Source organism: Parambassis ranga, unplaced genomic scaffold (assembly GCF_900634625.1).
Source record: "Parambassis ranga unplaced genomic scaffold, fParRan2.1 scaffold_27_arrow_ctg1, whole genome shotgun sequence".
In the NCBI taxonomy this organism is placed as follows: domain Eukaryota; kingdom Metazoa; phylum Chordata; class Actinopteri; family Ambassidae; genus Parambassis; species Parambassis ranga.
In genome coordinates, this window is record NW_021144800.1 from 2259340 (window position 1) to 2277916 (window position 18577).

The window sequence follows — 18577 nt, forward strand, 5'->3', positions numbered from 1 at the left end:
AACATGACACAGAAACACACAGTCAGCATGTTGTTATTGATCCTTCATGTAGATGCTAACAGGCTAATCATGCTGTTAGCTTAGCATCAGAGCCTCAGACCAGGTTTGGTTCTCAGGCTTTTATTTTGGTGAGTCTGTAAACACACCAACATCTCTGATGCTGTTATTATTGATGTCACATGCTGTAAGTGGAACAGTGCACACACACATTCAGTGTTTGCTTCAGAATTCTGTCACTTCTCTCCATGTGTGAACATGTGAATAAATGAACATGTGTTCATGTGTGTTTCTGTCACAGTGTGAACAGACTGAGTGAAGCACTGAGACCTTCCTCTGTAACAGTCTGTGGACTGTTTTCTATAGAAAGGACAAACACATGAGCAGCTACTGTCTGAGCTCTGAGGACTGACACACTTCTCCTCATGGCAAATATTAGATTCACATATTTATGAACCCTTGAAGAGAAAATGTTTCTTCTGATGAGTTTCAATCATCGATATGAATTCATGAAAAATAAAACATGACAAATTGATGCATTTATAAATGTTTTAGTTTTAGTAATAAGAATCATCTGAACTCAATTCAACCAGATGCACCTGAACGCACCATGAACTTTAAACCAACCAAACTTACGTAACGTGGCGCGCGGCTGTTGCGCAGCACAGGCGCGTCAAACCGGAAACAGACTGATCTGATAAAGTCAGAATAAAGCGACCTTTTCTCCGCTTGAAGCTTTGAACGAGTCGATCTGAGTTTCAGAGCAAATGAAGCTGCTGCTGCTCTGACACCATTGTTCATGTCTTCCTCTCTCTGCACTGTGTTAACACACCTGAATGCTGCAGAGCATCTTCTTCTTTCCTGCTAAATAAATAATGGCCCTGTGGTCTGGTGGTGTCGGTTCACCTTGGACAGCGATGGACAGGAGGACAGGAAGGTCCGGCTGCTCTCAGCTGGGACCTGTGTGTGTCTGGGTGCACACACACCTGCAGTCTGCCCACAGTTACTGACGTAGCCACTCCGTCACACCCCAGCTGACACATGACCGCACCAGGTGGCTGCTGCTATGACAGATGGTGGTTGTCAGCATTCCTCGTTAGTATAGTGGATAGTATCTCCGCCTGTCACGCGGAAGACCGGGGTTCGATTCCCCGACGGGGAGAAAGACTTTTACCAGCAGATAGGATGATACTGACCCTGTACATTGCTGCTGCAATAGAAAACATTTCCCAGTTTGGGATAAATAAAGTATTTGTTCTGTTCTGTTCTGTTCGTCTTGTGTCTTGTGAGCTTTAGATTATATTATTTCTTGGGCTCTGTGCTCTAAGTGTCTTAAAAATATGTGGTTTCCTTTATTTACAGTGGTGCATGTCATGTGACTTTACTTATGCAACATGTATGATAATGTTCTGTCTCCTCTCATTTCCAGACGTGCAGCCAAAAACATGTGCAGTGATGATATGTGACGGTATCATCATGGTCTCAGAGAGAAGAGCTGAGTGTCTGTTCTGATCTTTGTTGTGTCTCTTCTCCCCTGTAGTTTCTGCTTGTTGCTCCATCACACGCCCTCTGCTGGTGAGCCGCGTCATTACACACAACCTTTGCTGCTGTCAGACTGTATAATAACCACTTCTGATAGGAGCAATATTCACACACCACAGTGTACAACACATTATTTATTTAGTTTCTGATGCACTATGTACAGTTTTCTTACAGACCACTTCTCCCTCCACTCACCTGTGCAACAACTGTTCATATGTAAACTGCTGATGATTCTATTCTATATTTTATTGGTAGTTTATTTTATCATATATATCTTTTCTTAACGTATCCTTTGCTGTCTGTACCTGCTGTTGCAAAAATGCAATTTCCCCATTGTGGGACTAATAAAGGTTTCTTAATCTTAATCTTAAGACTGTCTGGAGGACACACAGAGTGGACATGGGTCACAGAGTGCTGCTGCTGTTTGTGTCTCTGCAGCATGGGCAGCTGCTCCTGCTCCACTCGTCACCGGCTGATTGTTCACACCTGTGATCAGTCATCAGCCAATCCTGCTGCAGCTTCCATCTAGTATATGTGTCCAATGGAAGCTGAGCAACATGTCAGCTACACACATAGAAACACTACACATAGTTTGTCATATAAATAACATGGATTGAATCATGTTGTACAGTCAATGGAAACAAAAAGCACTGAGAGTGGTGCTGGTAGTGCAGCAGTGGATGGAGGCTGAAGTGCTGCCACCTAGTGTCAATATTTGGTATTACTCTGACTACATATTCCACCTTTAACTCTCTGCCATATATACTGTGCCATGTGTGAAGTGATAATAAAATGTGAATGTGAATTTATTGTAAAGAACTTTACTTATTATCCCTGTTATAAGTGAGCAGTGTGTGTGTGTGTTTGATGGAGTGTATAATGTCTGCTCAGTGTTACTGATGCTGCTGTGTGTGATCTGAAAACTGATCAAACTGTGATGTGTCTGATGCTGACAGAAGAATCAGAGGTCAGACAGTCGGATCCTCCTCTGTGACACCTTTAACATCATATCAGAAATCTCTGTCTGCTTCTGGTACATGCAGCTGATCACCAGCAGGGGGCTCACTGCTTTGCTGTCACTCAGGGGGCCTGTTCTGTCTGCCACTGGGATATGATGAGGTGAACTTCAGAGTTTGAATGGATTTCATTTGTCATGTGTTTATGATCATTTTATGAATCAGCTCAAATAAAGGAGACTCACTGAAGTCACAGTTTAGTGTTTTAATACTTATACACACTTATTTTGAAGCTGCTATCAACTTGATGAGTCTTCCTGTTGAAGCACGAGGCAGGACGTGTGTCAGAACATCCATGAACTGAGTAGATTAAGAGGAAAAGCTGATGTCACAGCTGCTGGTTGTGTTCTTTAGTGTCTCCATCTTGATGAAATGAGGCTGTTTTACTTCCTCCAAGTAGAGTGGACCTGGCTCACAGAGTGCTGCTGCTGTCTCTGTCTCTCTGTAAGCACCATGTTAAACAGCAGGCTCTGAATAGTGACGTCATGATGTCACAGTCACATCAGTCTAATCTCCCAATCTGAGAGAGAGCTGTCATCAACAGCAGGAAGTGCAGGAAGCTCATGGTGTGCAGGCCTCTGATGTGTGGAGGCTGTCGGCTTGTAGCAGCCAACAAGAAGGGAGTTTGTAAAAGTTCTCTGTAACTTTAGATGTGAGGATTCAGAAAGAACTTAGATCAGATATGTGCAGCACTTGTGCAACAGATACTCCAACAGTGACAGCTCTTCTGAAGAAAGCCTGAGGAGCTGAGACCTGGATGAGACACTGATACAGCTTTGCTCTGCTGACAGGAAGGATGAAGGCTGACCCCACACACACACACACACACACACACACTGACACACACATACACACACACACACACACACACACAAGGGTTTTTATGGTTTAGATGGACAATTTCTCGAAACAGGCCCGAAGGTGGTTTAGATGGGCTACCCTTTCCCATGGTCCTAGAGCTATGGGAGTTGGCTTAGGTTACTCTAAAAAACTTGAAAAAAATTTGGGTCACTTCAGAGTTCAGATACACGCAACAGAACTCTATACACATGACCCTGCTCCAACTGTGGTTTGAGCAGACATTTCACTTTTTGATAAATCTGTGGTTTATGAGAACAAGAAAATGCATTATCTGGACTATGACGTCACTTTTAAATTAACATGGATTAACATAAATACACACCTGACAACACAGGATTAAATGGACAGGTTGTTTAATTAGTTTGGTTGCCTAGCAACCAAACTTATTGTTATTCTACGTGCTATTGCACAAATACACAACTAAAAATAATAAACATATAAACAGAAAGAGGTGCATAAAAATGAATGCACTTACATTTTCCTTCTTGCTAATATATTTTAACAGGAACATTCTACAAAATAAATATGGGAGGTTTCAATATAAAGATAACTTAACTAACACAACCGTGTACTCTTCTTTGCACAGAATTTAAATTCAATTTGATTATAAGTGCATTTACATTAATCAAATGTAAAAAAAGCATGTCACACATGCATACAAAACAAACTTTAACTCTAATAACTTTATATTAAATCTGTTACTATAACGTAGTTACTCTCCCATATTAGTAACTGATTGCTTTTAGAAACTTAGTTTCTATGTGCAAATCTGTGGATTTACATACATTACATTTCCTTCTGTGACTGTCTTTTTGCAGTTACTCCTCGGTTTCTAACAAAGTCCCTGATATTTTGCACTGTTCTCTGTGCTAAAACAGACCCTTCAGCCATCTTGCAGTGAGTGCATTCAGTTTTGGTTGCCAGTTGTCCTTTAGATATGTGATCTTTAAAATGTCGCATTACTGCGTTGACCTCAGCCTTGGACCATGGTTTCTTTGGTGCTCTTCTTACTTCATTATCTGGACAAGCATCTTGTAGAAAAACAGAAGACACAGACACAAACAAGTGTGTTAATACATTTACCTATTGCCACAGATTCCTGTTTACTTATTCCTAGGATTAAATCATTTTTTTACCAATTCATCATAATTTCACCACTGAGACGAAGTTTCACATAAGCTGCAGCTGAAAAATAATGAAAATACTCTTTATGTAGTAGAGTGCAATGTTTAAAATTAAATATTAAAATTATTTTGCCAGAGGTATCAAGTTACAATTAAAGTAGAAGAGTTTACGCCTTATGTAACATTGCTCTGCAACTAAACTTGCCTTACCTTCAGATACAGAGACAGTCTCATTTACCGTGGATGTCACTGTTGACACAGTTTCTGCTGAACACATATGGAAAAAAGTTTTTGTCGTGGTAAAATACATTTCATCATCAGAAACACAAGTATAGTGTAAGGCAACTTACCAAAACCTCCCGTGTCATGGAGCGGCTCTGTGACTGTAGACTCTGAAGCAGCATCAACAGGTTCACGAGTTTCACACTCCGTTGCCGTTGTGAATTCCGTTCCACTATCATCTGACTCATTCTCGCCGTCCTTGGCTTCATCATCACTAAACACAATTTCCTCTGGGACATGGTGTGAATAAAGGTCAAATGAAGACAGTGTACACATGCACTGTGTTCAGACTAAATAATCACTCAAGATATACATACCCTCAAGTTCAATCTCATCCAATGATTTTCCCTGCATTCTGGAAAGATGTCCTTTCTCCATTGAGAGAAGTAGTTTGAGGGTGGCCTCAAACTACTTCTCTCACAGCCTCCTCCAGGTTTTGTATTGAGAATTCCGAGCGCAGACACACCAACAAGCGACCAACTTCCCTGAGCTTCTGTCTCATGTATTCACTCTTTGTAGCATCTTGCCCATGTCTGTTGTAGAGGGACTGGGCAAACTGAACAATACACAGGTCATTTCGCACAACCGAAGCAACCTCATCCTGTTTCATGGCTGTCAGGAGCTTCCACACACCACCTGGAATCCGGTGACTGGATGCAGTCTGTAGAGCAGCAGCCAAACCCAGCACTCTGGTTCTTCCAGGTTCCTTTTCAGTATCTTTATTTTCTGGCTTGCAGGGGCATTTGCGGACATGTCGCCAAAACTCTTTCCGAATGTACATCCCTTGACAATGCATACAGGAAATAAACTTTCCTGCCAATGATTTAGTTTTAGGTTTTCTCTTAACTTTCAATGGTCCCGTTCCATCTTGTAAAACTGCAACGTTATGTCTAAAATTTCCCTTATTTCTCATTTTCTCTAATAGTGTTTTCCGCTCTTGTGAGTGCTCAGGTAGGGAAAAAACATGTACAACTTCAGCGTGCATTTTATGTGTTCTCAGGTGGCGAGAAATTTTGCTTTGTGGCTTACCACAAATGTAACAGTAATTTTTTATGGTCATAGTCAATTGACTTGAGTTGTGATTGAGAAGCTGTGCTTCATCCTTTGGCTTTTTCTTTGATGCCTTTTTGGTGGATGTACCTAAATGTGATTTTTTAGCAGCACTGGGAATCACATGGTCTTTAAGAGGTGGTGGAGCCTTGGATTGGCTAGGCCAAACTTGGATGTCTGCATCTGATCCATGAGATGTTCCTTCAGCCATAAGAGTTTTTTCTGTAACCTCTCTACCGCTAGACATCGAGGGTATGCTTGTATCTGAATCATTATCATTTTGTGACTCCGAGTCTGGTATGTACTCCTCATCAGACAGGCTGTGATCAAAATCTGATAGGTTACCCACTTCTGAATTGTCCTCATCTGACACCAGATTGTCCACAGAACATATAGAAGACTGTGGCTCCTGAAAGAATGAGAAACAAATTAAATATTTGGAAACAGCAAGAGATGTTAGATATTCAAGAAACCTTATATAGGGACTCACCTGTGAATGGTGCTGGAGGTCATCTGTAATTCGCTCAAGGCATTTTTTATGCCAGACGCCCAAACAAACTGTAACACATTTTAAAAGTTTTAATTTTATGGGTAAATTAAAAATGTCTTGTGTCATAGCAATGATTTACACAGAAACAATAGAAATGTTGTTTTAATTTTAATAGAGCGAATAAAAAGAATTAAAAGACAAGAATCGGGACAACCTTTAGCATAGTACCCACTTTTGTTGCCAGCTGTTTATATTTTTTAATTAAATTTTAATTTAATTAAATTATTTTAATGGCTGTATGTGGAGTTATTTTTAGTAAATCTATACTGTTATACGAGCTGTACAATGACTCCTTTAGGTTGTATCAAAGTTTTGTTTCTATAGTATTATCCCATGAAAAGATACAACAGATACAACAAAAATATGAGGGGTGGGCTCACCTTTGTGAGATACTGTAAATGAGAATGCATACACCAAAGGATCAGTTTATTACATGCAACTAGATAAAAATACATGTAGTGTACCATAAAAATGCCACAATAAATCCTCCATCCTGAAGGTTCAGTGTTTCAATAGTTTTAAATGTGGAGGCTTTATTTCTTGGTGGTGTTGAACTACATACAACACCACATTTAGACTTTATTTAATATAATTAAATTGACAAAAATGATTATTGCATGTGTCAGTAGGCTATGACAGAACACGACACAACAAACAACATATCTGACAATTGGCATCCAGTTGCATCAGTTTGTATGCACAAACGTTAGAAGGATTTATGTTTGGACTGTTGTATTAGACACCTTCCCTTTCAGGTGCACCTATGTTTTAGGTAGATGTAAGGAGTGCACGTCCACCTACGGCCCTGTACTACACCACTGTACTAAATACTGCAGCTTACCTTTGCACTTATATCCAAGCCACTTCAAGGAGGATACAGGTCCCACACACTGGATGCACTTGTCCAAGGATGATACTGTTGTGCACACAAGCTGATGCTTCTGACACTGTTGGTGAAAATGTATGGTAATGTTTAATAATGTGAAAAGTCACATACTGATAGCTAGAAAACCATATAAACGTAACCTAATATTAACATGGCATACAATATACTGTACCTTTTTATTGCAGACAACTGGATCCATTTCATTAGAACCGATGAACTGTTTCGTGCCATTTTCAGTGGTTCCCTAAAACAGTAAAAAAGAGCCAACGGTTAAAAACTACATCTGCATTGATATCCGTTTTCTCATGTTAGGTTTTGTTAATACCAAAATTGAGGAAGAAACGTACTGTAAAGAAATACTTGCTTTACAACCTTTATAGTTTTTTAGACATACAGTTTTTTAGACACATTATACTAAACCAGATAAAATTCAGCTTGTCCAAGAACTTCTAAAAACAAACTGATGACACTATCAACCGCACCTTGAGGATTGGTGGTTTACTGCTTATTTCACACACACATTCAGATCCTATGCCAACTTTCACTTTCAGGAGAGAGTACTTACAAAACACATGTCACATTCAGGTGACTACATACACACATACCTACATTACGTGTTGGTGGACTTACGCATTGCCACACGCAACGAATGAAGTGCTAAATTTTATGTACCGTTTCATTCTGGCTGTGTGGACCAAGCAGTGGACTTGTCAAGTTCCTGCCTTCATCCATCTCAGCCTGGTTGCCCACGGCCATCTCAGCCTAACTCCTCCCTAGTCACTGTTGTGTGTCCTTGGGCAAGACACTTTACCTGCATAGCCTCCAGTGTGCTCACTGGCGTATGGCGCTCTTTGCTGGGCTGCCTTGAGCAATTTCCCCATTGTGGGACTAATAAAGGTTTCAATTATTATTATTATTATAATTATTATTATTTAATTATACCTTCATTATATATATTTATACCTTCATTCCAGAGGCTTAGATCCTTAATTTAATATTATTTCTGTGTTCACTAAACCAAAAGCAATGTGTCATTTAGTTTTGATTAGACAAAGCGAAATATAATACACACCACCAGAGTTTTCCATCAAAATGGAACTCAAACATGAACACCTTCAGCTTGTCATGGTAAAGTCTCTGTCTTCTTTCACATTCTTGCTTGCTTATGAGTTCACCTCATATTCCAACAGAAAGTCTCCTTTTTCAAATGGAGCCGTGGTGAAGATGCCACGACCTAATTAATACACATAACAAATAGATGACAAAAAGTAAGCTGATGTATTTAATCATAATTAAATCAAGGGATTCAACTTACCTTTGAAGGCATTGATGAATTTGATGTCAAATCCTACTTTGTCCCTTTCAGCACTAGCATTAAACTGTGCATCCTGCTTTGGATCGAGCCGTCTTCGTCTTCGCATTCTGTCTGATATGTGTCAAAAACCTGCAAAACAAAAAATAAATCAGGATTGTGTTCATTGCATGACAAGCATGAGCAACACACAGTAATCTATAAGTAATCTAGTAAAAAGACAAACAGAAGCAGGATGCTGTGCTCATAACTGCATCTTAAATGTTAAATGCTACTAAATGTATGAACCATCTCAGCCAGAAATAGGGTGGGGCGGCATTAAGGTATACGGCGGGGCACACAGGTAGCGACGGTATCATTTTAATACCGGCAATAAAAAAGTGTAAAAAGAGTGTTTTTATTACCATGCGTAACTTCTAACATAAATACTGCACAATGCTGCGCTCTTAACATGGTAAAATTACAAAAACAAACAGAAACACATCGGGACGGGCTCAGCAGTTTAATACCGCGGTCCGTTCGCTATATGCGTTTTTAAATGGCCTCAATAAAAACTATATTAAGTGAAAAAGATCGCTTGTCATGTTTCAGGCAGTTTAAAATGCACTTCACCTGCCGTGAAGTGTCGGCTGCAGCAGCTGAATTAAAATGAGACGTGCGCGGTGTCTCTGCAACTTGCAATGCGTATATGCGGCTTAATGTTACGGTTTTGCTGATATTTTAATCTTAAATTAAACTACACTGCAAAGAAAACCTGGATTGTCAAGCAGCTGCTTTACCTGTCCGCCTCTCTGCCGAGCAGGACGCAATGGCTGCGTTTAAATGTCCTCCCTGAGAACTAAGCACCGAGCCCGCGCGGACTAACGCCGTTTATCCAGCCGCTCCTAACGTAGCCGAGCTCCGGTACGCAACCAAAACACACAGCGGTGGCCTCACTCCATCCATTAGGCCATGTGGTCTAGTGTGTTTGTCACATAAACCTTTGTCAGAATGTTATTGGCATAGTGTTTATGATAAGAGTTTTTGTTGGTGCAGTAGCCAGCGCAAACACATAGACATATTCTGACTAACATGGGCACTGTAGATGTCTTTGTAAACAATAAATGGACAATATTTAACTTGTTTCTGAGCCTCTCTATCTTCAGTTAGCATAACTTTCAATGGACTTTGATTACTGTAGTGGTGCAGTATAATATAGTATTACTATGTCATAGCACTGTGTTGGTTTTCAATATCCTTTGATAATATAATCGTTATAATAATAATAATAATAATAATTTTGTGTGGTTAAAAATGTTGATCTCTTAATTTAACTAGAATGGCAGTTCCTGAAGAAACTGTGATTGCAGAGCTGTTAGCAGTGTAACAGATATCAGCTATTACAGATGACCATTTCACACCTGAAAGCTGTGCTGTTGAAGTCATATCAGGTATTTCACAGAAGCATTTGAAAAACAGGATGGATTTATGTTGAGTAATACATATGTTTTCACTATAGCGCCCCCCAGAGGCCAAACCGCATGAAACTTGGTACACTAAGTCTTAGTACTAGCCTACATAGGTGACCCAAATTTGGCAGCTATATGTTACAGTATGCATCAGTTATAGTACATTAAGTACACATGGCCACGCCCACAAAAGTTTATTAGCCAATAGCAATGAAACGCTATTAGATATTCCAAAATAAAAAATCTTACACTATTTAAAGTTGTCCACTAATGTTTTGTCCGATGTTTTTGACACTTTATATCTCACCACATGGTGGCGCTATGACTACAGTTTTAACTATATTTAAGTAAATACATCTTTTAAAATATGTTCAAAGTTTCAGCTGTATAGCATGGCTACTTTCTGAGTTGTACATTTTTAATTACTATGTTGTCAGATTGTCCCAAAGTCACAGCAAGGGTGTCATCACATTTAGACACTTTAGTTTTGAAAGCATGTTTGTAGCTTTACAGCTGTAGGAGGAGCGTTCTGTCATCATTACGTTTTTTTTCCTGTTTCTTTAAGTAGAATAACATTGATGTGATGCAGTCAGTTGGAACAGTCTGGACAGGTTTGACTGAATGTTTTATAGCGTCCTCTGTAGTAAACAGGGACTGATCGCTGCATTCACTCGCTTAAAATGCAATTGTAACCCGGGTGAAAAACTCCAGCTACTGCTCCCATATATTGTATTGTGGGCCGTGTTGTATTTCCACGTAATGACGTCCGACTCAGACCAATCGCATCACTGTAACCTGGCCGTGCCAGTCTACCGTAGATGCGAGCGGGACACGAGTAGGAAAAGTTTGCTGCAGGTACGTTTTAAGTTGGTTAAACATGTAATTCATGTTGTCATCTCTTCAAATTAAATGTACTGAATGTTGATCTATAGGAGCCAACTACCAAAGTCTTTATGCGGAGTGGATATGAGTGGATCATCTGAATTGATCTTAAACTACAGAACTGGTGAGTCTCATTACTGTTAGCTCAGCCGCTCATTCATTCCCATTGGGTAATTTAGCCTAGCCGCTTCCATTGGTTTATATGGAGCGGTCAGCACAGGATATTAAGAATTAAGAAACCTTTATTAGTCCCACAATGGGGAAATTGCATTTTTGCAACAGCAGGTACAGACAGCAAAGGATAAGTTAAGAACAGATATACATGATAAAATAAACTACCAATAATATATAGAATAGAATCATCAACAGTTTACATATGAACAGTTATTGCACAGGTGAGTGGAGGGAGAAGTGGTCTGTAAGAAAACTGTACATAGTGCATCAGAAACTAAATAAATAATGTGTTGTACACTGTGGTGTGTGAATATTGCTCCTATCAGAAGTGGTTATTATACAGTCTGACAGCAGCAGGAAGGAAAGACCTTCTGTATCTCTCCTTCACACACCGAGGGTGGAGCAGTCTGCCACTGAAGCTGCTCTGCAGAGCTGACAGGGCGTCCTGCAGGGGGTGGACTCATTGTCCAGCATCAGAATCAGAATCAGAATCAGAATGACTTTATTTATCCCCGAGGGGAAATTCTTTTTTGTTACAGACATTAGAAATTAAAGATACATTGAAATATATAATAAATATCTAAATACCTAGACAGCATTTAAATCCCTGAGTTGTATCTAAAGAACATATTCACTACTGTATAAAACCTTTCCATAGTAAAGAGCAGGACATGAATGCACCAGTATGAATGTACAGTGTCTGAGTGACACTTCTACTCTTATACTCTGTACTTAACTGCATTTAATGTAACTTGATACCTCTGGCACAGGAATTTCCTTCAGGATTAATAAAGTCTTATCTTGTCTTATCTTCCAGTTCAGAGTTCAGTAGTTTGATTGAGACAGGCAGGAATGACTTCCTGTGTCTCAGTGGTGCATCATGGGAGTCAGTTTTGTCAGGACCCTCCTGTCACCCACCTCCTGCACTAAGTCCAGAAAAAAGCCAGGTCTCTCTGACTATCCTTAACTGTGCTACATTGAATCAATGTGAGAGGTCTGTAAAGTATTTCTGTCTGACCTTTAATGTTTGATCATGTTTGATATTGCTACACTAGCAGAATTGATATTATAATATAGCAAACATTTATTTCCCAATTTGACTAATAGAATATCTATATTTGTATGTATATATTTGATGATATGAGAACTCTAATTTAGAACTATGTATGATACGATTTGTACTGCATTATTATTAGATAGATGGACTGTGTGCACATTAATTGGTCCTGTGCTGTGTGCAGGCCAGGGTTGATGGCGAGCTAGGATTGAGCTCTGCTTAGGCTCGAAGAATACGATTCAGCTCAACGTCTGGATCTGGCCCAGATCTCTTCTGGTTGGAGGAGTGGTAGGAGGCTCCTGCAGCCCCCTTTATTTTGAACTTTTGTCCCCTCGCTGCGTGTGGCCCCCCCATTGCTGGGTTTGTTAACTGTGTGTCATTTAAATATACATGGTACTTCAGCAAATCTTCATCGCCCTGTCTCTCTTTTACTCACTCCCAGAGCTGCTCCTACACTTCTGAGCCACTAGTCCAGGGGTCGGCAACCTGCGGCTCCGGAGCTGCATGAGGCTCTTTCATCCCTCTGTTGTGGCTCCCAGGCAGCGAGCTCATTTTTGGAAAAAAATAATAATAATATGAATAAATAATGGCCGTTTAATTTAAATGTATTTTATTTTATTCATTTAGTTTTTTCATAGTAATAGTTGTTTCTTTGGAGATTGAGATGCTGTCGTGATTAAAATAAAACTTTGAATATTTTGTCAAAATATGCGTCACGGTCGCGTCCTGTGCGCAGCACCTGTGACACCGGACAAACTGGTGTTCGACAGCCTGCATGCAATGACATTCCCGACACTTATATGAACATGGAAAAGTTTGCATTTGGAGTCCTGTCAATCTTTGGATCCTCATACTTGAGCGAGCTGGTGTTTTCCATCATGAACTACATTAAAAGTAAACATCGCTCCAGCCTCACAGATCAGAGCTCAGTCCTTCGTGAAAATCAAAGCGACGTCTTCCAGCCCTGAAGTGGATACGATACGCTGTGCAGTGAAGTTCCAGAGCAGAACTCACATTAACCAGGTGAAAGAAATAATTTAACAAGCTGTTATTCTGAAAATACATATTTTTATATCGGACCCTGAACTAACGTGCTTCATATTCAGGTTGACTACTGTACTATGACGGCACACTGAAATCAAAATAACATATAAACTGGCATTTTTTGTTCAGATAAATATTATCTATATCTATCTATATTAGGCCTATATATAGATTCATTTTGCCTTTAACTTAGTCAAATAGGTGTAGATTAGTAGTTAGGGGTTTGTGGCTCCGAGTGTGCTTTATTCAGTGGGAAACCGGCCCAAATGGCTCTTTTAATGCTGAAGGTTGCCGACCCCTGCACTAGTCCAACTCAATACATCCAGATTTGTAGAGATCATACACATGCTACACAAATTAATGTGTGAGTAATCCAAGTATTCAGAATATGTTACTTAGACTGAGCAATGTTAAGTTTTAGGGCCTGTAATCTGTATTCAGTAACTGAATACTTTATTAAAAGTATTCTTCCCAACACTGTTAGTAACATACGACACCAGGAGATGGAAAAAACAGGCATTCACCTGGCAGTCCCCAAACACAGTGGAAATGAAATAAGGAGACAGACACAAAATAATACACTGCAATGGAACTGAGAGGAGGAACTACAGCTGACCTCTTTCTCAATATTCTTCTCTTATGAAACCAAAAGAACGTATCAGGTGGAAGACAAGTTATCTGTGTTTGTGTGAATATCTGTAAAGTGGCCCAATTGCATTTTTATGATGAAATGAACCTTATATTAGTTTACAGTAGCATAAAAAAGAGCTAACTCCTTTAACTTCTCTCATAAATACATCTGCAGTAAACACATGTTCTGTGACAAAACATAAGACAGAAAATACCTGAAAGTCTATACTGACAACAAGCTTTGTAACAACACAATTATCTTCTTCAGAGTTGAATTTATTTCTCCACCTGTCATAGTTTCAGGGATGTCATCCAAGCCACTTGTACATGTGAACTACTATGGATACAGGTCTGTGTTAATAAGCCTCAGCAGAGGAGGCAATCTGAGGGTCGAAGGCATAAGGCTACATAAGGCTTTGTCTCCCATATCTGACCAACCTTAACTGTCAGTTTCCTCAATAGCAGGCGAAACAAGACCATCATTTGTGAGAAACATGCTTATTCATGTCACATCAGTGCCTGAGAACACTGAAAAACAACAACGCTGATATTTTATAAAAGTACAAACAGCTGGTGTGCTGAATGCCAGATGTCCTTGTGTGATGGCAATGGCTTGCTGTATTTGATGCATATGTGTGTGTCAAGTAAGAGCGTTTACTCAGACACAGAACTAGCTAAAGCCTAAATGTGAGGGCGCCTCATATTGGAAGTACATATACGAATACAAGATTCTGCCCCGTATCAAGTCTGAGTGAGCATACGATATAGAAGCTAGGGTACCGTTTCATCACAAACCAATGTATATGTTCTGGGCAACAGCATTTATAAAATATGCCTATTGTATTATAATATACAGACGGATTCTTGGAAATGTGTGTGTGTAAGATGATGTCACATTTTTGCGTCATTCCTTTTATTACAGCAGTAGCCCTTACAGGTGCATTATGAGGCACTTGTCTGTTGATGTTGGGAGGACTGTGAACATGAGAAATCCATCCATCTCTCATACTATCCAGTATAATTTATGATGTTGAGTGACTGAACAAAGCAGCATCTGCAGGGATTAATGAGGTTTTTCTGATTCTGCACAATATGCGATTATATGCGAATTCTGAATACAAGTTTGATAGAGCAGCATCTAATGAGCGTTTCTAAGAGACAGCAGGGACAGATATTGTCTGTTGTTTGTTTGCCTGAACATGGACTAAATAAACCTGCCACGGGTGTGTGTGTCTGGGTCCACGTAGCCACTCCGACACACCCCAGCTGACACATGACCGCACCAGGGGGCTGCTGCTATGACAGATGGCGGTTGTCAGCATTCCTCGTTACTTAGTGGTCTCTATGAATGTGACCTGGATGACATGTAAATATACAGTGTAATCTGTATTCTGGCTGTAAAACAAGTTCCCCTTGTGAGAGTTGAAATCACAATCTTCAGATTATGAGACTGACTCGCTGCCTACTGCACTAACGAGGCTCAGAAAGAGGTGAAACATGGTCTTTTTTCTTTTTCTTCTTTAAATAAAGACATCTACAGTGCTCATGCTGGCAACTGCACCAACAAACATTCTTAATTTAAATCAAATGAATGTGTTCTATAAAAAGGCTCTAAAGGTAAAACATCACAGTAATTCTTCCTGGGACACCTTCACTACCAGTGATGGTAAGTGCTCTTGTGTCAAATGTGATGTGCACTGTACCACTGAAGCTCGTCTGTGAAGTGTAGTGCCTCTGTGTGTATGTCACAGTGATGTTAACAGAAGTCAGATAGGTCTGTTAACACATATAAAAACAACATGCTGAACAACAGCATAGATGTGAAGGTGAATATATGTCCCCTCACATGTTCCTCAGTTAAAAGTGTCATTGCATTGGCCCTTTCGAACCCGGGCCTCCCGCGTGGCAGGCGAGAATTCTACCACTGAACCACCAATGCAGTGAAAAGCTGACATCTAGTGGTGCCATCGGAGGTTGCAGCCTCCTCATTCCAAAATCAATCCCTCCTCCACATAAAGTCAAAAGTTATAAATTCGCCTCATTACATGAGCGGTTGTGTGTAATGACGCGGCTCACCAGCAGAGGGCGTGTGACGGAGCAACAAGCAGGAAACTACAGGGGAGAAGAGACACAAGCATCCACAGATCAGAACAGACACTCAGCTCTTCTCTCTGAGACCATGATGATACCGTCACATATCATCACTGCACATGTTTTTGGCTGCACGTCTGGAAATGAGAGGAGACAGAACATTATCATACATGTTGCATAAGTAAAGTCACATGACATGCACCACTGTAAATAAAGGAAACCACATATTTTTAAGACACTTAGAGCACAGAGCCCAAGAAATAATATAATCTAAAGCTCACAAGACACAAGACGAACAGAACAGAACAGAACAAATACTTTATTTATCCCAAACTGGGAAATGTTTTCTATTGCAGCAGCAATGTACAGGGTCAGTATCATCCTATCTGCTGGTAAAAGTCTTTCTCCCCGTCAGGGAATCGAACCCCGGTCTTCCGCGTGACAGGCGGAGATACTACCCACTATACTAACGAGGAATGCTGACAACCACCATCTGTCATAGCAGCAGCCACCTGGTGCGGTCATGTGTCAGCTGGGGTGTGACGGAGTGGCTACGTCAGTAACTGTGGGCAGACTGCAGGTGTGTGTGCACCCAGACACACACAGGTCCCAGCTGAGAGCAGCCGGACCTTCCTGTCCTCCTGTCCATCGCTGTCCAAGGTCTGACGTCACTTTGTCCCAGAGTCCGGCTGTTGCAGCAGCATCAGACCCTGATGATGGTGCAGACAGACTTCTATCAGAGCTGCTCGCTGCTTCTCTCGCTGAGCAGGTTGAATAAAGTCCATCACTGTTCTGTTTGTGTCACAGCTGTTATCATGTAAACAGACACAGACAGAGCAACAACAGGGAGGCTGCTGTAAAAATCAGCTTCATGTTTCCATTGTGAGGGCGCCCCCTGCTGGAGTGTCCTGGTTTAAAGGCGTGGCTTCTGTGGACTTACTTTGGTTTTTGAGCTCCTGTCAGACAGACTGCAGCAGAACCAGCAGCTCCACACACGAAGGTGGAAACTTCTGGAAGTCAGGACTGATTCAGCAGGTGAGTCTGTCGATATCTGATCAATCATCAGTGTGATCACCTCATTGATCTTTGCTGCCTGTAACTGATGGATCTTTATTGTAGTAAGTCCCTGAAACGCGGAACAAACAACAAGCGTCTCTGTTGATCGTTCTCTCTGTAAAGTTCAGCAGCTTCATTTGCTCTGAAACTCAGATCGACTCGTTCAATACAGCATCTTTGATCAAAGCTAAAGTTTTTGGTTCATGTCAGCAAACTGGACAGAAAGCTGCACGCTGCAGGAGACAGAAAGGACAGAGCAGCCGGACTGATGGGGGCCAGAGTCCGAGGATGAAGCCAACTGCTGCCTCACGTCGCTCTGCTTCCCTCTGGTGGTCATATGTTGAAATTGCAATAATTCATCACTGATACAGGGTCTGGTATAGCAACACAAACATGTTTAAATGTGACTAAATATGCTGTAGGTGTGAATTTGAGTGTGAATGGTTGTTTGTCATGTTATTAGTGCTCTGTGCTCCCCCACACATCATAAGCTGTGATTTATTTGCATGCTTTAAAGAAGAATTTAGTAGTTTCAGAGTTTGTGGAGCCTGAGAGTTTGATGTTATATTTGATCTTATCTGTCTTGTTAGTGTTTATTTCCCATTGAAGCTGCGTGAAACAGACTGTTTGCTGATATCAGACATCATTCAAATCAATTCAAATCATTCAAGACCAACGACCAAGTCTCCATTTCTAACTGTTCAACACAGTTTCTCAGCTTCACTGGGCTAGGGAGCAAAATACACACATTTATCAGACCCAGCAGCCTCAGACATCCTACAACCAAAAGCCTACCAGCATGACAGACTGCAACACTTGTAAGCTTTTCCCTTTCACAAAGTATTTTGTAGACATGAAGTTACAAGTATCTGTACTACAGACATCTGGCGAAACAGCTTTAAGGCTCACTTTTTGGCATGATCACTTTTTGGCACAACACTGGCTCAAAGGTTCACAAAACTACATCAGAACAAGCCACAAGACTTGTGAAACAATGTCCTATACACAGGTCAGACCAAACTATGTCTGCTAAGAACCAATCAGATATACAAGCATGATTTTATTTTGATCTGCAGAAACACATGACTTTGAATTAGATAAGCATATACAGTTCAACAATCTCTCCTCAGTGGTTTTGGATATGGGGTTTTTGGGGTCTGGCTGCTCAAATTTAATTAAAAAATAATTCTAGCTGTAAAGTATTTTATATGGAAGTCTATCAGGACAGAAACTATTTTGGACCAGCTACCAAGTGGCCATGTAAGGAACTGCAGATTTGCTGTATTATGTTGTTACCTGGTAAAGACTACAGTGTTTATTGATTTTTGTTTGTTTTTAGCTTTACATAGATACTTTCTACCACTGACAGTTTAACATGACCATGGGACTGAATTTTGGTCATTTGAGGGACGGCAGTTCTTGATTAGCCTGAGAACCATTTGCATGAATAATTATCTATAGACATGAATTTTTGTTTATTTCTGCTGTTGACATTTGAACATAAACACCTGTGGGATTTAATTTTGGTGCCACCCCCAAGTGGCCACAGGATCAACTGCAGTTTTAGGCACTGTC

At 40.5% G+C, this 18577-nt stretch overlaps 1 non-coding gene across 1 annotated transcript; it reads left to right on the forward strand.

The window, feature by feature from the left end:
• Window positions 1-1087: 1087 nt before the first annotated feature.
• trnad-guc (transfer RNA aspartic acid (anticodon GUC)) lies at window positions 1088-1159 on the forward strand. Its single transcript has one exon. It is a non-coding gene; the product is annotated as a tRNA-Asp (tRNA).
• Window positions 1160-18577: the final 17418 nt, after the last annotated feature.